The 12,539-nt window shown below is 33.5% G+C and overlaps 1 protein-coding gene across 4 annotated transcripts in view; it reads right to left on the reverse strand.

The window, feature by feature from the left end:
- Positions 1-12,539, reverse strand: part of LOC118190796 (uncharacterized) — a 320,601-nt gene that overhangs the window by 127,069 nt on the left and 180,993 nt on the right. The window lies entirely within an intron of this gene.

Below are 12,539 nucleotides of genomic sequence, written 5' to 3' on the forward strand. Positions count from 1 at the left end.
GCCTTTTAGAAATCCATCCCCAATATTACGTTCGCTTCTAGATCTTGCACTAGAAAGAAAACTATTCTTTGTGTTTATTCTTGGTCAGCACGTATGAGGTTACTTTCCCTACGCATTCTTGCCTTGGATGGCATTAACACTGGTTTCGTCAGCACCAGATAATCTATACCGCTTAAAGTTTTTTCTGAAAACACTTTTTGACAAGAAACTACTTTGCGCCCCTGTATTCACTAATGCATCTGCGGGTACATTGTTTAACAGAATTTGGATTCCTGGCGGGGACAAATTTAGACTGTATTTAATTGAATCTGAGAGAGATTTTTTCCTTTCCTGGTGACTATACTCTCTTTTGCAATTTATTTTGGAGATTGCCACTGGCAGATGAAAATTTCTACCTGTTATCAAAACGCCAACAGCCATCAAAACGTGGGCTTCCCTTCCGCTACAGATTTATGAAAATGTATGTTCGACTGTTATTCGCATTCCGATTGTGCGTGCACTCATTGCTATTCGCTTACTTTCGAACTTATTGCAAGATCAAATAAATGCTCTAGTGTACTCGGTTTCGCAATTAAAAAAAATTCTGAATTTTAGGCGACAACCTAGACAATATAATTTGAATAAAACCCGCAATGGTGTTTTTTTTTTTTTTTTTTTTTTTTTTTTTTTTGCTACACAGTAAGCTTTCAACTTGTATTCTCCTCAATATAAACTCAGTCAGTTCTTCACCTAAGTTTGATACCTGGCCAAATCGTTCCGCTTCTAATTTCGTCCTATCTTTCAGCACGAGGAATGTAAACGTAACAAACTTAAAATTATCAATACCTTGTTCACCAAATAAAAATTTACCGGTGCATTCTACCAGCTCAGTGGCTGTCCTAGAAGCGCGGTGTTTGCTATCCTGGCCATTTGTACTTCTGCAACCAGATAAAGTAAAAAGTAGGACTCTAATTATTCCACAAATTCACTGCCGAAATTCTGCCATCAAATATAGCTGTTAGTTTCATTGACACTCGCATCATTTTTACAATGAACACGAAGCTTTTTTGGGGCTTTCTGGTGCTTTTGGAGCCTGCGATTTTGGGTTGGGGGCAGGTTAAATGTTACCTTGTTTTGCTAGATAAACCATAATTCGTTCGGGAGCCACTTGCGAGGTTTTACTTGACTTGAAAGTGGTAATTAGTTCAATAAGTCTAATAAATGTAAAGCGAATTGTCGCTGGAATAACTCAAAAGTCGTGGAAAGGTTTAAAAAAACCTTTTTATTAAACATAATTTAGAATATAAACGCACTTTCATATTCTAACCAAATCAATCACAACAGCTAAAAGACGCAACTAAAGAAATACTGATGCAAGTAAAGAATCTGTAAAATTTTACTTAAAATAGACAAACAGGAAGAAGTACAGGGGGCACTAAAATATCGCCATGGGCAGAACTGGTATCGCCCCACTGCACTAAACATCTATGGAATTGCACCGGGCACGCTAGCGCCATGCTCGGCCATTTGCAGCATTCATAATACACAGTTATATATTAATGGTGCATAATTTGCATTGCAGAATATTGTCTAAGATATACTTTTCACGGGTACTTTGTAGTTGGATGGATAAATACAATAATTACTATGGATAATTACAATAAGTTATTTACAAATGTATCGGTTTGGAGCTTTGCTGGCGGCGGGAGTGATTATGGTACGTGGTTCATTGTTTGTTTGGTATTTTTGTTACACGGTTCACAGTTTATTAGTTCAGCATACAGTTTATTAATTCATTTCATGGTACATAGTGTTGAGTACGTAGTACTGCTGTATCTGTCACACATAGCATAGTATGAAGTAGTTCCTAGTTCGTAGTTTGAGTAGTATGAGAAAAGTAAGGGTTGTATCAATAAGTGGAGATATTTAAGTGTGTTTTCTAAAGGCACTCCTGTATAGTATGAGGGTGAGAGTGGATATTCTTTTTGTTGCATTTTCTGAACTTAGAGGATTATTTTGAGTTGTAAACTATGGATGACACAGGAGGTGTAGGACGCAATTAAAATATATTCTAAGCTGGGCACAATAATTCAAGCTGGTGGGTCAATATCAATTTGTCGACCGCGAATAACACGAAGCGGAAAACAAAAGCTATCAAAGCTGGCAGGAACTAAACGTAACGTGCACGCGCAGTCAGAAATATTCTCCATCTTAATTCTAAAATCATCTAATCTTTTATCTTTATTCCCAAAACTTCAGATTAGTAGGTGATTCAAGCTGATTTGGCCCAAATTTCTAGACAGGTCTTGACAGCTGGTGAAAGGAGAAAAGAAAAGTTTCTATCGGAAATATAAAGCCGGCTTCAAGGGCAAAAAGGTTACGTTTGGAGGGAAAAAAGGTAACAAATATTTGAAGTGGTTAAAAAATTGGTAAAGTGGTTAAAGAATTTTATGGCAAACAACAATTGTTTTTGATTTGTTTTTGTTTTTGTTTTTGTTTAGCGAAATTGAAGTTTTAATTTGTGATGCCAAGATGTAAAGCAAATATAAATCAGATATGAGCCTACTAAAAGTATAATTATGAATATGTTGTTATAAATGATTTAATATATATATTTAATATAAATATTTTATGAAATCAAGAGAAGACTATAAATTTAATTTTGCAGAACAGTCATAAAAGAACATCAAACCGCCTATTAGGTGCTTCCACAATAAAATGGCCACCACTTCTGGCCTTTGTAGTGGCCAGTGCCGTCATAGACAAGCGCTTGCCGTTGGAAAAAAAAAGAACATTGGACAGGAAACTGTAAAAGGACTGGTCCATCTAAAGCAGTTAGTTACTGGAATTAATTGGCAGTCGATCCTGATTATTGCGAAGACATTTTCCTTCACATATATATTACAATTTTAAAGAAAAAACGAAATTTTAGTTTTGGATTTTTCTAGGATTCTTTAAAAAAAACTGTATACATTTCGAAATTCTAGCAATAGTTTTACTACAGACATTTCTGGAGAAACATAAAAATTTTAACTTTTCTGGGCTAGTTTTATCAATAGCCGCGCAGTTATAGCTTTTTAAAAGCCGAAGCGCTTATTAACGAACATATTTATGAATAAGTAATAAATAATTTATAATATATAATTAATTTTAATATAGTTTATAATATAATTTATAAACTATATTAAAATTGTAATGTCCATTTGCACAGTAATACACGAATTTGTGTAAAAATATTCGTAATTATATTTGATTTTAATTCAAGCCGATCAGTGAAATGTGCGAAAATAAATCAGAAGTATTTGTCCTATTTTATTTTTTGACTATCGTAAATGCTTCACAGTCTCAGAATCTAAAATATTTTTCGTGGATATAAAACCAACGATTGTATTAACACCTTTTAAGTAACGGATTAAATATATCATTAGCCTACACGATCTTGCTTATACCTAAAAATATAGTACGAGCACATATTAAACTAAATAGCAATTTTTCAGAATTAAGAATTTCGAAATTCTTGCTTAAAATAATTAATACATTTTGCTATGCACTTTTTTATAGACGTCAGCTCTCCGATATAAACTCCCCTATTTACCAAATTAAAATTTCTCTGCCTCGGTATCCTTGGCGTTGAAACTTAAAAGGTCGCCAAGAGTAATGAATAGCTGCTCCGGTGCGAGGCGCAACCCTGTCTACGAACCGCCTTTTGCGGACAGATGGTGGGTAGACATCCCACCAACCTTTACCTTTGACTCCGACGCTACTTCATAATTACATTAATTGAGACCAGGAAAATATAGAGAAGAATGAAAAACCGAAAGGGGGGACACAGCTGTAAGCCTCAAAGGGGGTGTCATGGTCAGTCATCAAAAGTTTTTTCTTTCTCCTCTTCTCTTGTGCCTTCAGATTTAGGACATTATACGGGGATATTTTGGAAGAAACTATATTAAAAGCAGGTTATTGTAAGAAGTAATTTATATGCTCATTCCGCTCTAAAAGATATATTGCGTAAGAGATTGTGTGAGCTGTTTAGCTACTTTTAAAGGTTTAATGCAACACTGTATCTTCTCTTTTTCAGAAAATGTTTTGTCTTGCGCTCAAAACTTGTTATCTCAGTCTGTTATTCAGACGAAGATCGTAACCCTGGTTAGTTTCATTTTCATTTTTATTTTGGATTTTCAGCTATGTAATCGATTCTTTATTCCTCAGAAGTCAGAGTTTAAAATCAAATTTAGAATTTTCAAGTATTTCTCCCGCCTTCTTCGACAGCCTTCGTAGTGTAGTGGTCAGCGCGTAATTGAAAGGTCCGCGGTTCGATTCCCGGCGAAGCGTTGCTTATTTTTCACTTCTTCTGCTTAGGTCTCTACAGTGGCGCCGGAACTAAAAAGGGTGTTGGCTGATGATTCTCTACACCCAGGATATGGTGATTGGGTCCCCTAAAATCCCAGTCGCCCTTTAGAAAGGGGAGTATAAAAGGCATTTCTTCCACATTCTTCGCATACTTTAGTGGTGTGGTGGTCTGCACGCTGGGTGCGTATTCCAGAGGTCCGCGGTTCGATTCCCGGTGAAGACATTGCTTATTTTTCACTTCTCCTGCTTCCAAAAAAATACAACTTGATTTTTAAAACTTAGCAAAGTTTAGTCTTCCATTTTATTAATATTCAAACTATTTTGATTAAAATAATTTGTTTAACTTTTGCTCAAGTGAACGTGACATTAAGAAGGCACATTACACAAGGACTATTTGCCTAAAGAAGAATTTCTTCGTGGAGGAATTTTGAAGAAAACTGACTCTTAGTCAAGTTACACGTATAACAAACGGAATGTAGTAGATTTACAAATAAAACAGAATAAAAATTAATACAAAGGTATTCCTAACACCTTAAATTTTAATTATAAAGATCATTTAATTGCAAAGAATGCAGAAAAAAATGCTTGAAACAAATTTTCTGAAATCACTGTACTATAAGTTATTTACTCCCTCATACCTTCGTTGTGTAACGATAGCACACTCGGTGCGTATTCGAGAGATGCAGGTTAGAGTCCCGGTGAGGGCACTGCACATTTTTTCCGTCTTCTGCTTCAAAAATAATCTAATATCTCTATAGTAGCGTCCGAACTAAAAGGTGGTGAGAAATATTTCGTCACAGCAGGATTTGGTGATGGGGGGCCCTTAATCCCCAGTCGCCGTTTAAAGAGAGGGTATATAAGGTATTTTCTCCCTCGTTCCATTATATCTTCGTAGTGTGACAGTAGCACAATCGGCATGTATATGAGAGATCCAGGGTTCGAGTTCCGGCAAGGGCATTGCACATTTTTCATTTTTCTTGTTTCAAAATAACCTAATGTCTCTACAGATATGTCTTCAAAATAGTTGACGCTTAGGCTAAAATAATTGGATAATTTTCGGGATCTATATATAGAAAAAATGTCTATATAACAAAACAAAACAAAAAAACAAAAAAAAAACCGCAATTTATCGAAATATAGTGGTCGTGTTTTATTGTAAATCGTATTCTAAATTTTTACAAAAGTAATCTAGACAGCTATCTGAAGCCAACTTATAATTTACTTCTACTATGCTTTAAATGTTGAAGTGGATAAAGCCCTCAAAACATTTTTATGCGTCCGAGGTTCACAACCCAGCAATGAAGTTGGCCAACTGCGTAACTATTTTCATGTCCCCCTTCCCAAATAAATTTTCTAAATAGGAACTAGATTTTTTCAGAAAATCCGTTCGAAAGGCTCCCTTTGTAGGAAAATAGGCTTTGCTTCTATTTCCATACATCATTAATTAATTAGAAAAGAGGAAATCAAATTTAAAAATCAGTCTTAAATTGCTACATTACATTTCTTATGACAGAAGATTTAATTCATGTTGTTCTTCTAAGATGCTACAAGATCTAAAATTATTTTCCTTTTGAAGAGTATGAGCAAACTTCTCATTACGAATTTTTGCCGAAACCGGGTATAGAGACCTTCATTCAGAAAACCAGGTAGTTCGTAATTTTAGGTCTTTACATTTGGAAGGCGGGTCCTTATATTAAATCATTTACTACAGAACTCTTGAAACTTACTACAGAATAAATAAATTACGAATAAAATAAGTATTATAAATAACATAATCATTATGAATAACTATTCAGGAATAAAAATAGTTATTTTTTATGAATAAAATAATGTTTCAACGCAATGAATTCTCAAAATGTATTAAGTTTAATGAAACCAAATTGCAAAGTATGGCATGTTCCCTCTTATCTAGAATAAAATATTATTTGCATAATGAAGAAAAATATTTTAGCATAATCTTTTTAAAGGAGAAAGGGGATTAAATCCATCCTATGTCTATAAACTTCTAAATAGTGAGAACTTGAAATAGAGATATTAATGGCAGAAAATTTCAAAGAATTAAAAATATTCCATTGAAGAAGCACTTTCATAATTTCTATTGCAAGTTTCTTTTTTATAATTAAGGATTTCAGCTTCAATTTGGCTATTTAACTGTTTTTGAACACATGTTACCTCATTTGTGTTTTAGGCTTATAAATTCCCAGTAATCGAGAAAAAAACGGTGACCTCTTTCTCTTGACACAAAATTAACTTAAAAAGGCTTTAGCTAATCAGATCTCCCAATATAAACCCTACCGACGAATTTCCCTTTCGAACCTATTGTAGGGCAAAGAGTATTCAGTTATGCCACACACTCGTTACTGAAAGACACTGAAAAGATATTCGAGCCATTTAACGCCCATACATTGAGAAGAGTGTTTTAGAAACAGTAGAAAAATATGAAAACGTGCGTGCAAGACCAGTTTCAGTATCATTTACGAGGAGGTCTTGTTTCACTTTGTTCTCATGTTGAAGGAAATTGTACGTAAATTAAATTAAAACCTGTTGGCAAATTAAAACATTTATTAAATAAAGTGAGGGGAAAGCCAAGTTTCCTAACGCAGTGCAGGTAAAAATGCATTAATCGAAGAACTATAGCATGTTATAAAATGGCTCCATAAAATATTTATATTAAATATTTAAATGAACTCTAATTTTTAGATTTTATTCTTCTTCATTGTTTTGTCTTTCTAAAGATCGAAAAATATTTTAGCGTTACATTCAGAATTACTGTTTTAATGAATGAATGCGTAATCTGATCTTTAAATCAAACGAAAAACGTTAATGGTACAGAAGGTTATCAATTTACATTCCTGCCTTTACAGGAAAGTTCTTTGTTATTTTGTTATTAAAATATTAATTAATTAATTGTGAAGTAGTTTACCGGATGAAATACCTTTTAACATACAGCGGTTAAAAAAAAGATTGTTTGCTTTCCCTGATTAAAATTTATCGAAATGTTTCGTGCAAAGTTTCCGATTGCATCAAGTACTAAATTTGAAGACTGATGGAAAAAAGAATAAATTCTCAGTTTTCAAAGAATTTGTTAAATATGTTAAAAAATAAACAACCATATAAGACAGAGTGAACGAAATTTAAAACACAATGAAATTATTAAGAAAGCAAATCATATAATTGCTGTAGGGTTTTTACGAAGATTAAAAATTAAACAAGACTCTTCCTGTTTGTTAAAAATGATTTAGAATGATTTATGAAGCACATATGACGGCATCAAATTAACAAGCATTTCCTCAGTTCAAGCAAAAAAAAAAGTTGAAAAAAGAAGTCGTAGTTTAATAAGCTGAATAAGCATTTCGAATAATTTCAGGTTTTATTTGATTTATATACATCAATTAAATTATTTCTGAAATCTGAGCTCGTTTCAAGTTCTTCCGCATAAAACGCTAAATTAAAATTAAATTGATTCATCTTACAAACTTACATGATATAAAGTAAATTTCATTACTTCATACTAATTTTATCAAGTAACTGAACCTTGCACATGTATTTGTAGCACCATATTTTAGTATTTCTCATATCATTTCTAAAATAAAATATGAAAAAAATATTTATTTAGCAATATTGTTATCTGAGAAATATACGCTTACTTCTTCATATGCTCTTAGATAAAAAAATATTTTACCAATTGTCATTACATTTCTAATACCAATAACTACGAAGTTTAAAGAATTACTTAACCTATACGGTAAGAAAAAATGTCCTAACTCATTACAACGATGGTGGTAGGCCAGGTTATTAACACGGCGTTATGCTGAAATTCAACGACATCCGAATGAAAAAGAATCCCATTATTTCTGCTGTATGAAGAAGTTATGTACTTCTGTGTTTGGTAACGAATTTTAAAACCTACTTTTAGGAATTTTACGCATTAATGAGTTTATTTGTAATAAAGACTATGTTGTTATGTTGTTAGGAGAGATCATATGTAATTATTAGATAATGAACATTTATCTGACATGAAGATAATAGCATAATTTAAGATTAGGTTAGGTTAGGTTATTTCGATATAAGAAACTAAACAAAGGCAATCTGTCTAAAGGAAAAGATGCCTTCGGGGAATTCTTCCTACAGAGAACTGACTATTATTCACGTAAAACATTAAGAAAACCATTTATGCAGCCAGCCTAGATTCGAGATTAGGTCGAATTATCAGCATCAGGCTTCTTAATGATTCGCCCATTGATGGAGACCTAGGATTTAGGGAATAAGTAATAACAACATGAATAACCAAAACAAAGGAATAACTTTAGACACTTGTAAATAAGAAGTTAGAAGCTGATATTTATCGGTGGTCAAACTATAAACTAATAAAATCACAGAATATATTTTTTAGTGTATATGCTGGTAAATGTAAATACGTTTATGCGAACATGATAGAAAAAGCAGAGGACTATTCTTCTTTGAATATGCAAATTAAGGAACTGATTTTAAAAAGCACGTAAAACTGCCCTATCTTAATACATATTGTTTCATGATTACCTTCGTACTTACCATGTCCACATTTTACCTCCCGCCACCTATACATATGTGAGGTAATATTTTTTGTCGAAAAATTCGATAGTCAGCTTTCAGTGAATAAGAAAGAAACAGGTTTCTCACAACACGCTTTTGCATTTTTCACAATGATATCTACCTGTATATGTGCGTGAAAATGTTTTTGTGCACCCTTTATATCAAGCTTCCAGAAATTTATATTTTCCGTATCTAAGTTTCCCCTATTTATACAACAACAGAAGTAGTGCTAAAAATGGACAACCAGAATTAGTGCTTCACTTAAAGCCTATAACGGTTTGTATTGGACGACTGGAAATGGTACTTTATCTGAAGCCCATAAGTGTTTTAATTTAAGAACTATATTAAAACGTAATCCAAAACTTTTCAGTTTTAGTATTTAATACTTTATATCAATGGGAACAACATATTAGATTTTGGCTAAAATTGATAAAATATAGGTGATACTTTATTTGAAGCTCTGAAGAGATTTTCCTTGAAAAAATATATGAGATATCTAGAACTTCAGAAATTTGGTATTTAAAGCTCGTACGCAAATGAAAACAACATGTCCAAATTTACCTTTACATACCCAAAAATAATGATATTCCATAAAATATCCAATCCATTTTTAAAGGAATGTATAAAAGACAAGCCTAAGTAGCATTATCCAATGAAAAAAAAATCAAATGGTTTCTGATATGCAAATCAAGGCGTTACGTCATTTGATGGTGAATCAAGCACTTTGTGCACAGTGAATATCTGACTGAATTTCTGAAATAAGGTGCTTAATTTCAGTGCGTAATGATTAAAAAAAAAAGGTTTGTTATGGCTCCGAAATATTATTTGGAAATATCTGTGAAGTGGAAAATCATCAGCCATGAAGAAGCAAGACAGACAATCATAAAAGCAGTGAGATGTGTGAGTATTTCAAGACAGACAAGCTTTAAGTTAAGAAAACAGTTTCAGAGCTCTTTAATTGCTCTAATAAGGCCTAGACAAGGTCGCAAACGAATAACAACTGCTTCTCAAGATCGATTCAATTAATCAAAATCATCAAGCTCAATCTAGCAATAATTGTCCATCGTAACATGACGTCTACTGCTTACAGTTAAGTTCGCCACCAGAACTGTTGTATCACGGTATACTGTATGCAGAAGGCTTAATGAAAAAGTAGTCTCGGCCCCAGAGAATGTGCAATCCTACTGGGCGACAGAATTTAAGGCAGAAATTTGAAAGGTTGAAGAAGCACGGAGCTGAAAAATTTAGGGATGGCAAAATTTTTAGAATTTAGGGAAGGCAGTGGGCAGCAGAACTTTGGTGCAACAAAATATTAAAAATTAGAGAGGCGCCGAAAAACAGAATTTGGAACTCGCTGAGACTGCTCCGGGCGGCAAAATGTGTAGCGCCTGTGAGGGCTTTATGCCAGAAAGCCAAGGGTATGTGTTTCACTGCCTTCACAACAAATGGGGGATCGCTTGAATTGGTTCAAAGTACATCAGAACTGGAGTCAACACCAATGCTTCTATTCTCTCTTTACTTAAGAGTCAAAGTTTAGTTAATATCTGATCCTAAACGTACTTGCATCTGGAGGATGTCAGGAAAAGCGAAAACTTCCTTCGATCATTATGAAACGTGACTATTTTTGTAATGCAGGTGTAATGTGACGGGGAGGGATAGTGATCGATGGACGTACACCCTTACACGTTTTCAACAGCGGATCTGTGACCGGCCAGAGATATCGAGATGCGGTCCTAAAAAGTTAAGTAAGAATTTTCATAGGTGCATATGGATCCTACTCTTTATTTATGGGCAACAATGCTCATCCACATCGAGCAAACTTCGTTCAATTCCTTGAAGCTGAAGACATACCGTGGCCAGCAATACCGAATATCGTGGCCAGTAAAATCTTCTGCTCTGAACACGACAGAAAAATTATGAGACTACCTTGGAAAAGAAAAGAAGGGAGAGAAAAAGGTGAAGAGAGACATCCTTCACCTAGAGATGCAATTGCCCTGAAGACCGCATTGTAAGAGTAATGGAACTTAATTCCCCAAACTGTGGTTATCGGGGTACTGCCAGCATGAAAACGCGTTGTGACATGTGTGTACAAATCAGACGATATGATATTATTGATTAAATTCTTATGCTTTAATTTTTTTCTGAGTTGTTCTTTTTTTTTTTTTTTTTTTTTTCTAACTTTCCTTGTAACAAATTATAATGCTATGTGTCATTCCTATTTGCAGTTTCCGTGATTTCGTACATATAAAGATAATTTTGAACATGAGTGTAGATTTTGGTATATATGATGAACCGGAAGTGGCACTTTATTTGGAGCTCTTACGAGATATTTGTAGAAAAATATAACATCACCATAATAAAAGTTTTGCAGGCAGGATTTTTTTTAATTGTGCCTCCAATAAATTAGATTTTGTTTAAAAACTAAGAACTACTTGTAAAATATATGATATTCTCAGAAATTTAATGCAATCAAGTAATATAGTGCAAGGATACTGTAAATTATTCACCAATCTCGAAAATGTGTATTTTCAAATGTATTAGACATACAATAATAACTGACATATGAAAAGAACCGGAAAATCGAAAGTTTTCCTCACACAATCATAAATGTTATATGCGTATTGGTTACATAAGGTACGTACAAGCGATAGTCGATTTCGTTCTATACCTCTTATAGAGTCTTCAGATTTCCTGATCCATGTACTTCTTCTTATGGGATACGTACTGAAAATTGTACTATATATTAACTGACGTTTTAATCATTTTACGTTTCACCCCGAGAAGTTTGTTGAGAATAACACTTTTCAGTATAAAAGATTTGGTACAATGTAAAATTTTGTTATTGGGAAATAATACATCGTATGAAAGAAATAAAATCCTAAAAGAAATGCAAAGAACAAGATACAGGGAGAGTTCTGCAATCTCGGTTGATTAGAAGCACATGGAAAAAAAAAACAGCAAGAAAACTTCATTAAATGAGCATTAAAAAAGTATGATAGAGTAATGTCTGTAAGAAGAGACGCCCAGAAATGAACTTACCCTCCCCCGTCTCACGTAACACCTGAGGTCTCTTCCCACCTTTGCTGCTTTCTTCTAATTACGTTAATTACAGGAAAGCGAAACGAATGCACGTGTTGAGCTGAAGGAACTTTAATGCAGAGCATGATTCTCTGCCTTAGGCGGAAAGATACAAATATAAGGAAGAAAAAAACATCACAGGAAAACAATTCGTCATACACTTTAGTTCATTCACGGTTTTTTATGCGTTTTCTACTAAAATTAAAGGGAGTAATTTGCACTCTGAAAATGATTTCCCGATGATAAAATATATTTTAAAAGAAATGAGATTCGTTTGATTTCACGCAGTTCTTGAGAATTTCGATTTGTAATTATTTATGAAAAACAGATCATATGAAAATTCTAACACAGAAAATTTTTACTTACTCAGGCATTTTTCTGAATTTTCAAACTAATCTCAGTGGACATTGTGTAATTAAATTGTGCCGCAGTGTATTATAAAGTCAAAATGTATTCAAGATAATCTTTATGGTAATTATTTCTGAGCATATAGTACAGTCTCCAAGTATCAGTCAGTCCATCCATGCATCTAAAAAGCCGGACAAATGGACTGTTTCTTT

Source organism: Stegodyphus dumicola, chromosome 3 (assembly GCF_044657685.1).
Source record: "Stegodyphus dumicola isolate Sdum_Otavi_A_Nest chromosome 3, ASM4465768v1".
NCBI lineage: Eukaryota > Metazoa > Arthropoda > Arachnida > Araneae > Eresidae > Stegodyphus > Stegodyphus dumicola.